The following is an 18632-nucleotide window of genomic DNA, read 5'->3' as shown; positions in this document are numbered from 1 at the left end:
TGCACTAGAGTAACCCATTGAATCAGTGGGGATTCAGGGAGTCTGCTCCTCCATAACTTCCATTGATTAAAATGGGCCTATTCTAATGGTGATTTACTAAACTAAAGTAAGGGTGTTATCACATGAGCCAAAAGAACCCTAGTTATATTGATGTTGTGTGTTTTCTTACAATTTAGAACTGGAGAGCTGGAAGGGGGCCTATGGATTATGTATGTGTCATGGAAATAAACTGAGTCACCGTTTCTCCATGTTCAGCACCAGATCCAAATTAATTACTTTCAGTCATAAATCTTCTGTGTTAATATGTCCACCTTGGAAGTCTCTTAAAATGTCCACATAGCTGTTCCTTTATTGTTGGACTTTCAGGTGTTTCCAAGCGCCAAACTGATACAATATCAGTGGTGAACATAATGTTTAAGATAGCAAGTATAATATGTTTGCATGGATCCAGAGGTACTTGCTTTTGCTCAGAATTCAGTCATTCAGTGCGAGGCTGAGAGTGAGTGTTGCAGCAAGAAAGTTAGATAAAGAATGAGAGGAGAGTCCATGCAAATGGACTTCAGGTTTATGGCTGAGGTGCCAGAACCAGGCTAAACACCAGCATTGTCTTAGTGAGTGGCAGTGACCACCCTTGGCCGTAGCAGATTATTAGTCATGATGGTGGTATATTACGTAAGCCTAGAAGCATGCCTGCAGTTTTGTGTGAAAAATTCAGTAACACAAACACTGGGCTAACATTCAGGCTAACTCCTTACCTCTGAGACTAGGATGTTGGGTATGGTACTGGAAGAAATATGAAAATCTGTCTGTGGCAGGGCCCACTCAAAACATTTTTTTCTGCCTGAGGCAGGATAGCAAATGGTGGCCTGTATTCATTGACATCAGGGTATGTTATGCCTAAAGTTAGTCAAGTTATCTTGACACGCAAGGCAGAAAATTCCCCACAAGCACTTCTCCCCTCCCCCCCCGGGTCCTGTTTCCACATTTAGAAAATACGCCTCTTCTACTTTTAGTGGTATTTGTTCTTATTTGATTCAGCACTTGATTTTAATGTTAATTCTTTTCTAGAGGTTTTATTATTATCTTGTTAACAGCCCAGAATAAGTGCCATACACTTATGGGGTGATACATAAATGTAACCAACTAACCAACCAACCAATTCCTCTTCCCAGAAATTAGAATAAATTAATAACTAAGTAGCCATTTATTTAGCCATGCCCAAAATTCGCAGCCTGGGGCAGCTGCTTCACATTGCATAATGAGAAAGTCTGCCGGATCTACAGGTTGCTCCAAAGATAATATTAAGTTATCTTCATATGTACTTATCCTTTTAAACTCCTCCTCCCACCTCTGAGCCCCTGACACATAATAATATCTGATTGTGATAACCTTTGGCCCTGTAGTAAGAAAACACAACTGCCTTGTGCCTCATTGCAGAGCTTGTTGTTTGTAAGCTAAGCAACAAAGTCTTGTTCTTGATATAGAATATGCAGGTTGAATCCAGTTTTGAAATCTGAATCTAATTGTTGTTGTTATCATGTGCTGTCAAGTCCTACTTCTGACTTATGGCCACTCTATGAATGAGCAATCTCCAAAATGTCCTGTCCTCAGCAGCCCTGTTCAGCTCCTTCAGACTCAGCCCTGTGGCTTCCGTTAGGCAGTATGCCCATCTCATATTTGGTCTTCCTCTTCTCCTGCTGCCTTCTATCCTTCTCACTATAATTGTCTTTCCCAGAGAATCCTGCCTTCTCATGATGTGCCCAAATTGTCACAGCTTCAGATTCAAGGATTTTCCTCCAGAGATAGTTCTGGCTTGATTTGCTCTATGACCCACTTGTTCGTCTTTCTGGCAGTCTTAAGGTATCCACAAAGCTTTCCTCCAGCATCACTTTTCAATCAAATAAAAAAAAAATTCTTGTCAACTTTCTAACTGTCCTGCTTTCACACCTCTACATAGTGATTGGGAATACAGGAGTGTGGATGATTTTGATCTGGTTCTGCAGTGACATATCCTTACACTCAGTGATTTTTTCCCAGTTCCTCCATTGCTCCCCTTCCTAGTCCCAGTCTTCTTTTGGTTTCTTGCCGGCAGTCTGGCTTTGAATTGATGATTGAACCAAAATATACAAATTCTGTAACTATTTCAGTTTCTTCATTGTCAATGTTAAAGTTGTGTAGTTCTTCTGTAGTCATGATTTTTGTCTTTTTTTACATTCAGTTGCAATCCTGCTTTGGCATTTTCTTCTTTAACTTTCCCTAATACAGTGGTGCCTCGCTTAACGGTGATAATCTGTTCCAGGAAAATTGCCGTTAAGCGAAAACATCGTAAAGCGAAAATAAAAAACCCATTGAAACACATTGAAAACCTTTCAATGCATTCCAGTGGGCTTAAAACTCACCGTCCAGCGAAGATCCTCCACACGACGGCCATTTTTGCTGCCTGTATAGTGAGGAATCAGTCCCTAAACACAGCAGGGAGCCATTTTAGTTACCCGGCGGCCATTTTGAAACTGCCGATCAGCTGTTTAAAAATCATTGTTTTGTGAAGAATCGGTTCCCAAAACAGGGAACCAATCATTGCAAAGCGAAATTCCCCCATTTAGACCATCGTTTTGTGATCGCAATTGCGATCGCAAAAAGATCGTCATAAAGCGGATTCATCGTAATGTGAGGAATCATAAAGCGAGGCACCACTGTAATTGTTTCAAGTTGTTGCTGGTTTCTGCCAGTAAGAGGAGGTCCTCTGCATATCTTAAATCATTGATTTAAGATATCATTCTACCAGTTTTTATTCCTCCTTCATCTGAGTCCTGTCTGACTTTCTGTATCATATGTTCTGTGTACAGACAGAACAGATAGGGGGATAAAATGCACCCTATTCTTTGCTTATGGGAAACCATTCTCTCCCCATATTCTGTCCTAAAGGTAGCATCCATATTCTGTCCTAAAGGTAGCTTCTTCTCCACAGTACAAGTTGCACATCGGGACAATTAAGTGCTGAAGCACACTCATTTCTTTCACAACAACATAATAGTTTCTCATGATCTACACAGTCAAAAGCTTTGTTGTAGCCTATAAAGCATAGACTGAACTTGTGAAACTTTCTGGTGCTCTCCAGTAGCCGGTGAATATCTGCAGTGTGACTCAAGGGCCTCCTCCTTTTTGAATTTCAGCTTGAACCTCAGGCATTTCTCATTTCATATAAGGAAAAAGCCTTGGTTGCAACCCTTTGAGCACCTTGCAACACCTGAATCTAAAAGGATACTGAAATTTTAATTGGATATTAGTTCAACTTCATATTTCTGAATCTTACTGATTAAAATCATTAGGAAGGGATGCTGTATGCATGAGCTCATGGGTGACAGTGGAGGATGATTTTGTAATCTGAATAAGAGGGGAAACTATCTGAGTTGTTATATTTCCCTAGCACCATATTTGACTTTTTCAGTCATCAAATCAATCTGGACCCGTAATCAACTCATTTTTAGCTACTGCATTGTATAAGGTCTGGTAACAAGAACCTGTAAAGTTCCCTGTACATTGCAGTGCTTAAATAGTTTTTCCATAGAAGAATGGAACAGAACTCAGGCGATCTTTGCCCATAGATATTTAGTAGGGGTGACTGGTAAACATCTCATGTACTTCAAAAACCCTAAATAGGGTCACCATAAGTTGGAAGTGACTTAATGGCACATAACAACAACAGTGCTAAAGTTGTGGTGCCATGATAAGTCAGCCATATTAGTTTATTAGTCCAAGATGTAATCTAACCCAAGCTTTTATCTGTTCAAAGGGGCATTCTTCCTTTAACCCAAAGTGTTAAATGTTCTATATCTAGAAGGGCAGGATAAAAATCAGATAGATAGATAGATAGATAGATAGATAGATAGATAGATAGATAGATAGATAGATAGATAGATAGATAGATAGATAGATAGATAGATAGATAGATAGATAGATAGATAGATAGATAAAGTGTCTTGCTTCAGCCCACAATCTTTTTGTGTGACGCCTCATCCATTCTACCTTAAGACTATTAGAATCTGCAGAAGAGATATTTTGATTATTCTCAGCAACATATCTTAAAAATAAAAAATAAAAAAATGTTTGTAATGAAGAGGAGCTTTGCTGAATCCAAAAGCTTTCTCATTGATTTGTAACTTTCTGGTTGATCTCAATAAAGATATCATGCTGCTGTAGCTGCCTGAATTATTTCTGATGTTTAACAATGAAGTGCACTTTTAACAGCAAACTGCCTATTCCCCTCTACCCTAACTTTTAGATCAGCCACATTGAACTCAATGAAATCTGAGTAGAGAAAGTGAGGGTCACACTGTTCAAATGAGAACACTGACTCCTATTTGAACCTAAGGGGAGTATTCTCAAAGGGGTGTGTAGTATGTTCCCTGAATCAGCCTGCATGGAGTCCACCCTATTTGTGCAAATGCATGACTCAGGCTTTACAAGGTTAACTATGTTTATGCAAATAAAAGAAGTAACATGGCTTGCGCTCTGGCATTTGCATGGAAAACTGAAGTCTCCCCTTGCCCAACAATATTCATGCTGGCTCTAGATTTCTGGAAGCTGCAGTCCCAGAAAGTAAAATGTCTAAATTTAAGAAATCTGCTTGAGTAAGTTGTACTGAACCTGCTGCCAAATGTGTCCAATCAGTGCCTGAAGAAATAGAGAAGACACATTTGCCAAGCCATATAACTGAGATGGTGAATATGGTGAGTACATTGTTCCATATCTTAGATCAAATTGTGGTACATTTTTTAAAAAATGCAGATGAAAGCAAAGCATGATGAATCTTGAAACAATATAGAGAAAACACACAATTTTGAAATAGCCAACAATTATTCTATACATCACTAGGAGGAAATGCAGAGCAATAGAAATTAGGCCATGTAATGATGATGCTGTAATTTTGGGAAGAAATTTGGGAAAACCCAACTGAACTTAACAAAATGCCTCATGAATTAAAGACATTTGTAAAGAAACTCAAGAAAAACATATGATGATATTATATGATATTGTAATTCCAACTGAACTCATTAAGAGGCAAGTAAAGGCTGTGAAAAATTGGAGAGCCCCTGGTCCAGATGAGCTGTATGGATTTTGGTAAAGCATTTAACAAGTCTCCATCAACATATAGCAGTGCCATTTAATAACTTGCTTCAAAATTCTACAACTGAAGATTGAATTACAACAGGTCACACATTTTCGATAATAAAAGATCATCCAAAGGGCAATGAAGCCAATAATTATGAACTAATGACATGCCTTCCAACAATGTTCAAGCTTCTCACAGGAGTACTTGCAAGGTCAATATATAATTATTTATTTGAAAACTCCCTATACCCTACTGAACAGAAAGGGAACTTTAACAAGTCAAGAGGCCTGAAGGATCAGCTGCTTATTGATAAAATTATACTAAAGAATGCAAAAAGACAAAAGACAAATCTTAACATAGCCTGGAAAGACTATAAAAAGGCATTTGACTCATTGCCACACAGCTAGATTAACACCTGCCTAAAAATGTTGGGATTAGTAAAAATATTCAGAAGTTCCTCAAGAAAAACATGTAAAAATGGAAAACTATCCTAATGGCCCATGGTGAAGAAATTGGGAAAGTTAGCATCAAAAGAATAATATTTCAAGGGGATTCTTTCTCACCACTGCTGTTTAACATCTCACTAATCTCCATGTCAATAATTTTAAATAAAACTCGATTGGGTTACCATATTTCAGAACAAGCAAGAAAAATCAGTATTATCTGTTATACATGGATGACCTAAAACTATATGCAAAAAGTTCCACAGAGATAGAAATACTGCTAAACACAGTGCAAGTATTTAGTGAAGATATCCAAATGAAATTTGGAATTGACACAATTGCAGCTATGTCTATACACTATGACAAGATCCAAAAACTAGATGGGATAGAGTTTAAAAATGGCAATATTATAAAATATCTCTATTACAGTGGTGCCTCGCAGGATTTATTTATTTTATTTATTTTATTTACAATATTTTTTACCGCACCATTGCCAGTGGCTTCTGGGCGGCGCCAGTGGCTTCTGGGCGGCGGATGATTTTAATTTGTTCCACGAAAAACGTTGTCTTGTGAAAACAGTCTTACAAAACGTGTTTCCCCATAGGAATGCACTGAAATCTAATTAATGTGTTCCTATGAGGAAAAATTGTCGTCTTGCAAAAAAAGTCTTGCAAAACGTAGGTTCCCATAGAAATGCATTGAAATGTTATTAATGAGGTCCTATAGGCAAAAAAAGTCAGAACAAAGTCAAATTTGCTTTACAAAGGGTTTATTAAGTCCTTGGACACAGGAACATCGGAACTGGCAGCCTCTCCATGCCTGACCACACTGTGGATTCCAGATCTGGTTTTGAAGTGTTCAAACCAGCCTCTCCTTGCCTTGAATTCTGGCTCGGCTGAGGTTCCTGGCTATTGCTTCACAAGGTCTGTGTACAAGGCCTTGGCCTTCTCACAAATGACAGCCTCAGTCACTGTGTCCCCTGAACACTGCTTCTCTTGCATCCAGATGAGCAGCAACTTCTCCACCTCCTCCAGAACAGCTGGATCCTCACGATCCTGGTGACTCCCTTGGCTACATCTGTGGCAAGGATCTTCTCCCTCATCGTCATGATGGTCCCGATGGTGGATGGATTCCTCCCGTACTCCCTGGCGATGTCCACAATTCGCGTGCCTCTGTCATACTTCCTGATTATCTCCTTCTTCATCTCAAGGGTAATCTTCTCCTTCGTCATCTTCCTGGCCTCTGCAGAAGCAGGCTTCTTGGGATCCATGTCAGCAGCTGCTACGTTCACAAAAACAAAAGGCAGTGTTTTACATCCGCTTCACCTTCCCACACACCTTCCCACCACTGGCCAAAACCGCCCTGGACAAACAAGTGGAATAACACCCCACCCCCATCATAAGCTAAGAAAAAAAAAACTTGGGATAACACCCCCCCCCAACACAGGAGAACAAATGCACACCTACCTTTTGCTGGCCAAAAAGGTCTGAAAAACTTCAATTTCACCAAAGACCACACAAACTTCTCCAAAAACAAGATGCCTTACCAAAAACAAACAAACAAACAAACAAACCTGACATCAAACCCCCCAGTATAAGCTAAGAAAAAAAAACTTGGGATAACACCCCCCCCCATCACAGGATAACAAATGCACACCTACCTTTTGCTGGCCAAAAAGTTCTGAAAAATTTCAACTTCACCAAAGACCACACCAACTTCTCCAAAGACAGGATGCCTTACCAAAAACAAACAAACAAACAAACCTGACATCAAACCCCCCAGTATAAGCTAAGGAAAAAAAAACTTGGGATAACACCCCCCCCCATCACAGGATAACAAATGCACACCTCCCTTTTGCTGGCCAAAAAGTTCTGAAAAATTTCAACTTCACCAAAGACCACACCAACTTCTCCAAAGACAGGATGCCTTACCAAAAAAAAATAAAAAAAATTAAAATTAAAATTAAAAAAATAAATAAACTTGACATAAAACCCCCACCAGCACAAGCTAACCCCTTAACCTTCCTGTGCAACTTACCAAAAATAAAATAAAAATTGGCATAACCCCCCCCCAGCACAAGCTAAGCCTTTCCTCTGCAACTTAACAATGAAAATAAAAATAAAACTTGGCATAACACCTCCCACCAACACAGGAGAACAAATGCACACCTACCTTTTGCTGGCCAAAAAGTTCTGAAAAACTTCAACTTCAGGAAAGACCACGCCTTCTCCAAAGACAGGATGCCTCCACAACACAGACCACACCGAACACAGGATGGCCCACAACACAGACCAGAGTTGCTCCTCACTAAGTCAACCTTGGAACTGCATGTGGAAAAGTGAACCCAGGCTGCACTGGGGAGGCTTTTTAAATCTTCCCGGCACACTGCACAATGCATCCTGGTTATTAATGGTTGAGATTTCAACCAAAACAACAAAACCATGAAAACTTTTGTCTTGCGAAAAAGTGTTCATTAAAAAAATTGTCTTGCGAGTCATCAACCCAACTGTCAAAAACATTGTCTTGTGAAAAAACGTCCCTTTAAAAATTGTCTTGCGAGTCATGGACCCAAACACCGTCTTGCGAAAATCGTCCATAGGAAAAACCGTCTTGTGAAGCGCCACAGCGATCATAAAAAACAATCATCTTGCAGATTCATCGCCCTGTGAGGCAATCGTCTTGCGAGGCACCACTGTATTTCCACTGCTGGCTTTGCCCTGCAGCACAACTTTGCTCTTCCAGCAGCTGTGCTCTTCTGATTAATTTTTCTTAGATTTTATCACAGCCTAGTTCATAGAACTCTATATTAATCACTCAAATGTTTGCCCCTTTTACTTATCTAATATGTATTGGACATATTGTCATGGATGAGTGAATTGATTTCTCAGACTGGGGAACTGGCAATTAGTTTTATAGTAGCAATTGTCAATCTCCAGTACTGTTCTAGTGTATACTTCAATTTGTGTGTATTCAGTTTACATAAATACACAGAGAGTTTGATTTGCACTACTGGGACCAATGTGTCAGGACTTTGCTAGTTCCAGTGCTCAAAGGTATGTTCTATGTACATGTGTGACCTTTCGACCCATTTTGCATCCCACACCGACCCCTGCTGCCGTTATCTGTGTTGCCACAATCGTAGTGACTCTCTCCCAGATTTTCCTTCTTATCTCTTCAAGAAGGGGTGTGGACTGTCTGTCTTAGAATATTTTAGGACTCTATGAGGCAGAAGGATAACATAGTGCTGTCCTGGACCAGAAAGCTGCTTGGGTGGCTGCTGCACACTAGGAGCTGAGCTATTGCATATCTGGCTGCGTGAACATGACGGGAACTGCAGTCTATGATATGTTCTACAGCAGGGATCCCCAATCTTTTTCACCCTGTTGACCAGCTGGGGAAGGCAGGGCACCTCCTGCACTCGTGTGCATGTGCAAACGAGCGTTCTCTCATGCTTGTGCACATGCGCAGTGGCACTTGTGTGGACACACATGCTCGTGTGTGTGTGTAAACAGCGGCACAGCACTTGTACAGGCACTTGTGTACTCATGCTCATGCACAAACGGCGGCACAGTGCTTGCACAGGCACGCTGGAGCTTGCGCGCATGCGCAAATCAGCTGTGCGGGGTGAGTGCATGCAGGGGGATGGGGCCGGATGTCTGTCTCTGCGGCCCGATCCAACTCAGGCCATGGACCGGTACTGGGCCACAGACCAGGGGTTGGGGACCTTTATTCTATAGGAGGCTCAAATGTATGTGACATACCTCCCAAAGGTATGTCTGATGTGGATCATTTCCTTTTCTTCAGGACATGGAACAACACACATGGGTCTATGTCCTCATCTTTCCATAGAAGTTAATAACAATAAATAAGAGAAACACATTACGACAGCTATCATGATGATTCAATAGAAAAATGAGGTTTAGCCACTGGTAGTTGATACTCAGTGACTGCGTCAGTCTGGCTTTAGTATTGCCCACTGTTTATTGCTATAGAAGTTCCCTATGACTAATCATCTGGTCCTGGTAATCAGCTGTTTAATGCAGGGGGGAAATACTTGATGACCAATAGGTGTTGCAAGCCCTCAGGGTATTCATGTTTACTGCTTTGAAGGAGTAACATTCTTTACAACAAATTGCCCTCTGCTAGTTGGTTGAAATGTGTTGCATTTTACCGTACAAAGTATGTGCAGTATTCCATGGTAATATGTATGTTATGTGCCATCAAGTCAGAAATGACTTTTGTCGACACTAAAACAAGTTTCAAAGTAGGTGGGACCTTAAAGGAGTAGTTTATCATTTCCACCCCCTGGGAAGTTTCCATTGTTCACAGGAAATTCTAGGGATGTTGGCAAATCCGAGTCTTTGGTTCCAAGTCTTTGGTACCAAGTCCCAAGCCCCAAGTCCCTATTCAAAACAAGCTTTTTCAACCCAGAAGAAAAGAGAGGAGTTGGGTGGGTTTCAAGTTGTAAGTCCGATTCACTGAAAAAAACAAAACACCTCAAGTCGAGTCACCAGTTAAGTCCACCTTGACAGCGAGTCCTGCAACTCGAGACACCATCCCTGGGAAATTCAAACCCAGTCTTCCTGAGTTCTAGCCCATCACTCTATCCACTGTATCACAGTAGTTTTCTCAGAATTCCATTAAATAAAATTTTAAAATGCGATTCACAGCTGTTAAAAGGTAGAGACCTACATATTTTAAATAACAACAAAATACAACAGTTCAAAATGCAGAAATTGGAATATCTTGATTTTCTCAAGGGTGCAAAAGATTGGTTTCAGTGTGAGTGAATTTTAAAAAAACCCAGAACCTTTAAACTCTACTTAAAAAGAAATTAATGTTTCTTAGTTTATACTGACCTCTTGTGGTGAATAGGATGTGTGTCATTCTTTTATGCATGTGTGGCTGTAAATAAATAATATGTCGGCAGTCGGCAGTCAAGTAGATTCCAGTTTATAGCAGCCATGGCAGTGCTTTCTAGATATAAAGTACTTAGAAGTTGTTTGCCCACAAAAAAAGCAGGTAGGACTAGGTAAAACATTCAACTGACCTTTATTAAGAATGTTATATTCACAAGCTGTCTTCTAAGGTTTGTTTTTCTGAGGGCTCACTGTACTCTTATGTTACCACCTTTAGAAGATGGACCTGGCCGTGTGTATTCTATCAGGTTAGCAGTGTTAGCCCCCTCATAGAAAAATAACAACAGAGTTTTAATTCTAACAGATTTATTTGCACAAGCTTTAGCCATCCCAGGGAATATGATGTGACAGCACCTGTATGGAGTTTGGAGAACTTCTTCATAAGGGCCAAGTCACAGGAAACCAGGGGAGGTATATTTGGACAATGAACTATTGGAAGGAAAGATTAAAGGAATTTTTTAAAGCGAGATCTTTGTCTTGTTTATTTTCTTGTATTTTTTTCTTCTATGTAAAACTGTAAAAAAATGAAATATGCATCTTTTCTGTAATAAAACACATTTAATTAAGAAAAAAGTGTTTGTTTGTTCCATTTTTACCCTGCCCGTTTAGATTCGGGAATCTACTCTGGGCGGTTTACAGAATATAAAGATAAAAACAGCATTACAATAACTTTAATCATAAGAGCAGAAAGATCAGTAAACAGGATCCAAGATGGGATAAAGAAGCTATGTAATGCGAGGGGGGAAGGCCTGCTGGAAGAATCAAGTCTTCAAGTTTTTTTAAAAAAAATTCCCAGTGAGGGTGCCGGTCGAATCTCCAGAAGTACAAGCTGGATTTCAAAGGGGCAGAGGAACTAGAGACCAAATTGCTAACATGCGCTGGATTATGGAGAAAGCCAGAGAGTTCCAGAAAAACATCTACATACTTCTTCTTCATTGACTACACAAAAGTCTTTGACTGTGTGGACCACAGCAAACTATGGCAAGAAAGAATTGGGAGTGCCTGACCACCTTATCTATCTCCTGAGAAATCTATATGTGGGATAGGAAGCAACAGAACTGGATATGGAACAACTGATTGGTTCAAAATTGGGAAAGGAGTACAACAAGGCTGTATATTGTCCCTCTGTTTATTTAACTTATATGCAGAATATATCATGCGAAAGGCTGGACTGGAAGAATCCCAAGCCGGAATTAAGATTGCCGGAAGAAATATCACCAACCTCAGATATGCAGATAATACCACTCTGTTGGCAGAAAGTGAGGAGGACTTAAAGAACCTCTTAATGAGGGTGAAAGAGGAGAGCACAAAAATGGTTTGAAGATGAACATCAAAAAAACTAAGATCATGACCACTGGTCCCATCATCTCCTGGAAGATAGAAGGGGAAGATATGGAGGCTGTGAAAGATTTTACTTTCTTGGGCACCATGATCACTGCAGATGGTGTCACAGCCACGAAATTAAATGACCCCTGCTGCTTGGAAGGAAAGTGATGACAAAAATAGACAGCATCTTAAAAAGCAAAGACATTAATTTGCCGCCAAAGGTCCGCATAGTCAAAGCTATGGTTTTTCCATTAGCGATGTATGGAAGTGTGTGATCTGGTTCTTCTCCTCCCACGAGCGATACCCAAGTTTGCACAGGAAAAAGAGACGGAGGCCGATCTGAACTTTTAACATGATTGCTTTTATTCTTTAACATGTCCAATTCAACTGTTTCGAATGGGTCTATTAAACTTAGCTCAGGCAAAATCTTATAACTTTTAACTCTAACTTCTGGAGTTGTCCAGTCACTCCTTACATCGGGGCGGGCTCTAATCGCTCCCAGTCCATTATAGGTCTCAGGGGGTTGCTGTGCACCACACAAATTGTGTTGCAGCAGGGATGTCTTGCCCAATCCCCCTCGCGCTGGTGCTGGATCAAAGGGATTGGGATGAATCACCCTCCTCCCCCCGTGTTGGTTGCGCAGATATACCACCACGATCCATTCCAGCGGTTCCAGGTTCTCCCTCCTCACTTCTTTACCATCTGGATCTGCGAGTAATCCTCCTCTGATATGTAGATTTGGAAAGTCCTTCATTAAACCAAACACATCATCCTGATCTAGCTCTCTCTCAGTCTACATTGCTTGATCTCTTTTTCCTTTGCTCGGCTCATCCGTTATGTTAAAAACGTGCGCGCTTTCCCCCTCTTTTAACACCTCCTCCCATATAATCAAATCACACTTCTCCCCCTTGTCATCTGCCAAACACACCTCCAATGACCCTTTCCTCTCTGCCTCTTCCTGCTCAAACTCTACTAATACACCCTCCTATAGCCATGCTCTTCCTCCGTTGTAGTCATCTCAGAGCACACTGACCTCTCCTTGCTCACAAAGTGAGAGCTGGACCATAAAGAAGGCTGATTGCCAAAGAATTGATGCTTTTCAATTGTGGTGCTGGAGGAGGCTCTTGAGAGTCCCCTGGACTGCAAGGAGAACAAACCTATCTGTTCTGAAGGAAATCAACCCTGAGTGCTCACTGGAAGGACAGATCCTGAAGCTGAGGCTCCAATACTTTGGCCATCTCATGAGAAGAGAAGTCTCCTTGGAAAAGACCCTGATGTTGGGAAAGTGTGAAGGCAAGAGGAGAAGAGGACGACCGAGGATGAGATGGCTGGGCAGTGTCATCGAAGGTACCAACATGAACTTGACCAAAATCTGGGAGGCAGTGGAAGACCGGAGGGCCTGGCGTGCTCTGGTCCATGGGGTCACGAAGAGTCGGACATGACTTAATGACTAAGCAACAACAAACTCCTTTTTTCAGTTAGTTAACAATTTTTCACCTAAACATAAAGCAGTTGAGAAAACCACTGCTTCCCTCCTGTCGTGCTGAATTTAATGCAGAGTCAGTACAGAATGATGGAACTGTTAATCATGAGAGAAGTAGGCCTTACACCATCAGTATAACATTTACATGAGGAAGAAATCTAGCTCCCTGTTAAATATAGCATTAAAACTCTTCAGTTGTGTACTCATATATGAAAATCCATAGAATCAGTTCTAACAACTCTTTTTGTTATTATGTGATATCAGGTCATCTCTGATTTATGGCAATCCTCTGAGTGAGTGACCTCCAAACTATCCTATCATTATCAGCCTTGCTTAGCTTTTGTAAACTGTTGCTTCCTTTATGGAATAAATCTGCCTCATATTTTCCGATAGCTTTTCTTTTTTCTTGCTGTTTTCTGCTTTTCATAGCATTATTGACTTTTCCAATGAGTCTTGACTGTGCCCAAAGTACCACAGCCTCAGCTTCATGTTTGTCTCTAGAGAGAGTTCAGGCTTAATCTGATCCAGGATCCACTTGTTCATCTTTCTGCCAGGGTATCTGCAAAGCCCTCCTCGGACACCATTGTGACGATCGCCCATGTCACTCATGCTACTCATAGTCATAATCTAATTTGCATGAGCCTATGAGAGGATTGGAGGGGCGGAGTCAGCTGCTATATGAAGGTTTGGCAGGAGGAGAGAGAGAGAGTCAGAGATACAGATGGATGGATGGATGGATGGATGGATGGATGGATGGATGGATGGATGGATGGATGGATGGATGGATGGATGGATGGATGGATGGATGGATGGATGGAGAGAGAGAGAGAGAGAGAGAGAGAGAGAGAGAGAGAGAGAGACTGGTTAGTCAGAGAGAGAAGGAACAGATACTAACAGAGATAAAGCTGGTTAAGATAAGTAGAGAAGGTGGTAATTATATGGCAAGAGAAAAGTATGTATTGAGAGACCTGTTAATGATTTGCTTGTGTACCATGTTCATCTGAAGAACTTCTGTGATTACTAAATTGACTTCACTTCAATAAATAAGTTTTATTTGCATTCACAAGACAAATGTTTTTGGGCAAACTTCATTTACATTGTGGTTTGAGGTAATCCACTGGTGGCAGTGAGAGGAAAACACAACTGGAGCCTTTGTGAGGGCACAACACGTAGGTGCCACAAAGGGTGAATGTCACAACCATATTTTGAATAATTGATCTTTTTCCTATCAGCTTTTTCTGACATTTCAGATTTTCAGGTACAATATTCATTTTTGCACATGTGTTGTGCACCCATTGGTTCTGGTGACAAAACTTTAGTTTCATCAGTTACATATTTCAAACTCAAGTCAAATGCCGACTTTTAAAATTCCAGAGTCTAATACATACCAAATTAATTACATTCCTTTACCATAACTGAAATAACTGTGTTAAGCTGAATGAAGACAACCACAGTCACCCTGGATGTTATCAGATGGTGATTTTTTTTTTCTGAATTGGTCACTCAGTAAGCCAATAAAGCTCTTTGCCAGTTAGAAATATTTGTTTGAAAGAATAGAAAATGGAGGACGAGACAGGAGAGGACAAGGAGCTGCCCCCCCCCATTTTTGGTTGTGTTTCTTTCCATTTAAAACAAGGAAGGGCCACTTGATCTGCAATGTGGTTTTATGACCTGAAACCACCTAACTCTACAGGTGGATCACCCCAAATTACATATTGCACTTCAGAGTGATCATGTTTAGGACCATCCAGCCTGGCACAATTTGGCCATCTAGTTGCACCCCATGTTTCCTAGCTAACAATTTATCAAGGATATTGCACACCAAGGGAATTAAAAGAGCAGGCTATATCCATGTGCTTAAAGTGCTGCCCAGCTGTGCAGTTGGAGAATTCTTCTTTCCTGTTGAAATCCACGCTTGGCAATTTTTAAAAAAAATTATCCTCCACTCTAAATGGGAATTTCACAAAAACGGAGCAGAAGGTATACTTTCTGTGACAAAGCAGGCCTCTTTTGTATCCAGTCCTGCTCTGAATTTGTTTCATTCCTCTTGCATTTCGATCCAAGGCAGTCCCTGATTCCCTCTTGGGATGTCCTAGCTCCTTGCAGCACAGGATTAAAAACAATTCTTAGAGGCATAGGATGGTGAGAAGGAGGGGAAATGAGAAGTGCATGTGTATGTCTGGATATACTCACTCATGCACACACATGATATCTCAGTAGAGCTGATTTCAAGCTCACACAAATGCTTCTACATGCTTATTATTGTTTGAGGAGAGAAGCCCATTACTTGCAATTTATTTAGGACCACTTTTAACCAGCTCAATTGGAAATTGTCCTATAGGAGTAGATGTGTTAATCCCTGTAATTGGAAGTTTATTTTAAGCCAGTACTGAAGGGAGGCTAGTACAATTTTGGCTACCATTGTTAGTGAGCCGGTCACGAAATGGATTTGTGCATTCGTTACGAATCTTGGGACTTCAAGTATTGCTCTAAGGAATTTTGACTGAACCCGGTCTATCAGGTCAAAACTGCTGGGTGGAGGCCCCATAAAGGTGCCATAGAGCATCTGGCTGACCACCTTTGCTTGAAAGAGTTTTTGGGCTGCTGGAATATGATGACCCCCTTTTGTATGGTAGAACCTTAGGACGGTGTTTGCTGTTTTTTCCCTTAGGTGGCTGCATATTGTATATGGACATTCTTGTCCTCAGTGGATTGCAGGGCCATACCTAGGTATTTAAAACAGGAAACCTGTTCAAGAGATTGCCCATTTATAATCCAAGATCTTTTCTTTTGTCTTCTACCAAAGGCCATAATTTTTGTCTTTTGATAATTTATTTCTAATTCCTTCTTTCTGCAGAAGTCTGCAAATTTCTTAAGGGCTCTCTTTAGGCCAATTGGCGTTCTCGCTAAAAGCACAGCATCATCCGCATAGAGAAGGATAGAAATATGTCTTTGGTGTAATTTTGGAGAATGAAGACTAGGAGAATTCAGGTGTTCTACTATGTCGTTTATATATAAATTAAACAATGAGGGGGCCAGTAAGCAGCCCTGTCTGACTCTTCTATAGGTGTTAATCGGTTCTGTTAAATTCCCTTTCCTATTGAGCCTAACCTTAAGATTGCTATTATTGTGTAGCACACGCAACGATAGAAGTAATCGTTTATCTATTGAGGTGGCTTCTAAATTGGCCCATAGTTGTTGTCTCGAGATTGAATCAAAAGCCACTTTCAGATGGACAAATGCAGCATATAATGAGGTTGGGCCTTTTGCCGCATATTTCTCTATAAGATGTTGAATAATAAGACAGTGGTCCATAGTGGATCTACCCTCTCTAAAACCGGCTTGCTCTACAGCAATCCTATTTTCTTCAATCAACCAGGTCTCAAATTTGTCCTGCAGATGCCTAGCATATAGTTTACTGCATATGTTTAAGAGACTAATAGGGCGATAGTTTGCCGGCTCATCTCTTAGTCCTTTTTTGAATAAAAGTACTACTATTGCTGTATTCCATTCTACAGGAAAGAGGCCTGTGGAGTCGATGTATGTGAATAATGCTGCTAAAAAAGGTGCCCACCAGTCAATATTTTATTTGAAAAGTTATGGAGGCAAGCCGCCCGACCCTGGTGCTTTGCCTATTTTCAGTCGGGCAATATGGGATTTAATTTCCTCCTGGGAGACTGGAGGCCAGACCGGTAGATCTTTGAATTCACCAGCTGGAACTGTTGTTGGTGGAAGGTCTTTATAAAGTTGATTAAAATAGGCAACCCATTTACAATGGGAAATTGGAGGATCAATTTGGCAGGGGAGATTTTGTTTCTTGTCCCTAACCAGTCGCCAGAACTTAGAAGAGTTTTTCTGTTTTGCAGCTAAAATTATTTCCACCCATAGGGAATGAGTGTATTCTTTTTTCTTTTGATAAATTAGATGTTTGTATTCTGCTTTTTGAATCCCAAGCTTCTGTTGGATTTCCTGTCTTTGTTTGCTTTTTTAAAAACAGGTAATAGATGGCTGTAAGGGCTTTTCTTGCTCCTTGACAATCTTTATCAAACCAGGGTTTGGACTTCCTAAAGGATGTGCATGGGTGGTCTTTAGGTTCAGTTAAATTTATTTTTAATTCCTGTATTAAACTATTATAGATCTTACCCGGGTCATTCTGCATATTGTGATCCCGTTCTTCAAATTTAGGAATACTGTGATCTTTAACCTCTATTATTTCTCTAAACCTGGATTGAATTTGTGTGGACCATCTCACTCTATGACTTAATACTTGCGAGCCTTCATAAGAAGGCTGATCAGTCATAATTTGGGTTGTAAATAAGAATTTAGCCTGAAGCAGTAGGAGGAAATGGTCACTCTCTAAGTAGGGTAACACCTGGAAGCTGGTTATGAGTGGGATTAGAGAGGCACAAACTAGCATATAATCAATAGTACTAGATCCTTGACCTGACATATAGGTGAACTCTGCCGGATGATCCTCCGGAAAGGTTCCATTCAAAAGGTACAGACCCAATTTAGAGGCTACTTTGGCCAGATACAATCCTGCAAGGTTTGAGGATGAGTCTTTAAAAAGCCTTGGGAAAGGGAGAAATTTATAAGAGTTATCCGGATCACTAAAAAATTTCTTGCACTTAAATTCAAGGCTGGTATCATCAGGGCCAAGACGTGTATTAAAATCTCCTAGAAGTATCACCTTTGCTTTTGGGTGATCTACTAATAGGTTTGCTACATATATCTCTAGAGAATTCCAGGCTTCAGTTATTTGTTGTTTTAATGTGAGTGGGGGGATATATACATTTATTAAAATTAAACCGTCTTCCCCACTTTTCAGGACTACTGCCATAGCCCTTGAGTCCATAGGAGGTTTCTCTATGCATTTAAAATTTAGAGTATCTGAAATTACAAGCCCCAGGCCACCTTTCATTCTTCCTAGGCCCTCTCCCCTTTTGGCTTTCACCCAATAATTATTGTAACCTTGCAGGATGATTTCTTGGTCAGTCCAAGTCTCTTGAACTGCTATAATATCAAATTTCTGGTGATAGAAGGGATTGTCATGTGAATTTGTTAAACAGCGAGACCACCCTGCAACATTCCATGAGAGTATTTTGTACAAAGAAAATAATATTTGTCATTCTATTTTATCTATATTATCCAAGATTTTATTGGCGTCATTGAATACACATCCAGTGTGATTAAAGGAGGCTCTGTTTTTTGATGCCGAAGGTGGTAAAGGAGACATCATACTGGCTGTTTGCCCATATGACTCTTTATTTGTAGCTCCTAGGACAAATGTCGATGGTATAGTCAGCGGGGTCCTAACCACCTTTACATTTGGCAGCTCCAACCCCTGT

Source organism: Pogona vitticeps, chromosome 1 (assembly GCF_051106095.1).
Source record: "Pogona vitticeps strain Pit_001003342236 chromosome 1, PviZW2.1, whole genome shotgun sequence".
NCBI classification, from domain to species: domain Eukaryota; kingdom Metazoa; phylum Chordata; class Lepidosauria; order Squamata; family Agamidae; genus Pogona; species Pogona vitticeps.
Note: the sequence above shows the minus strand (reverse complement) of the source record.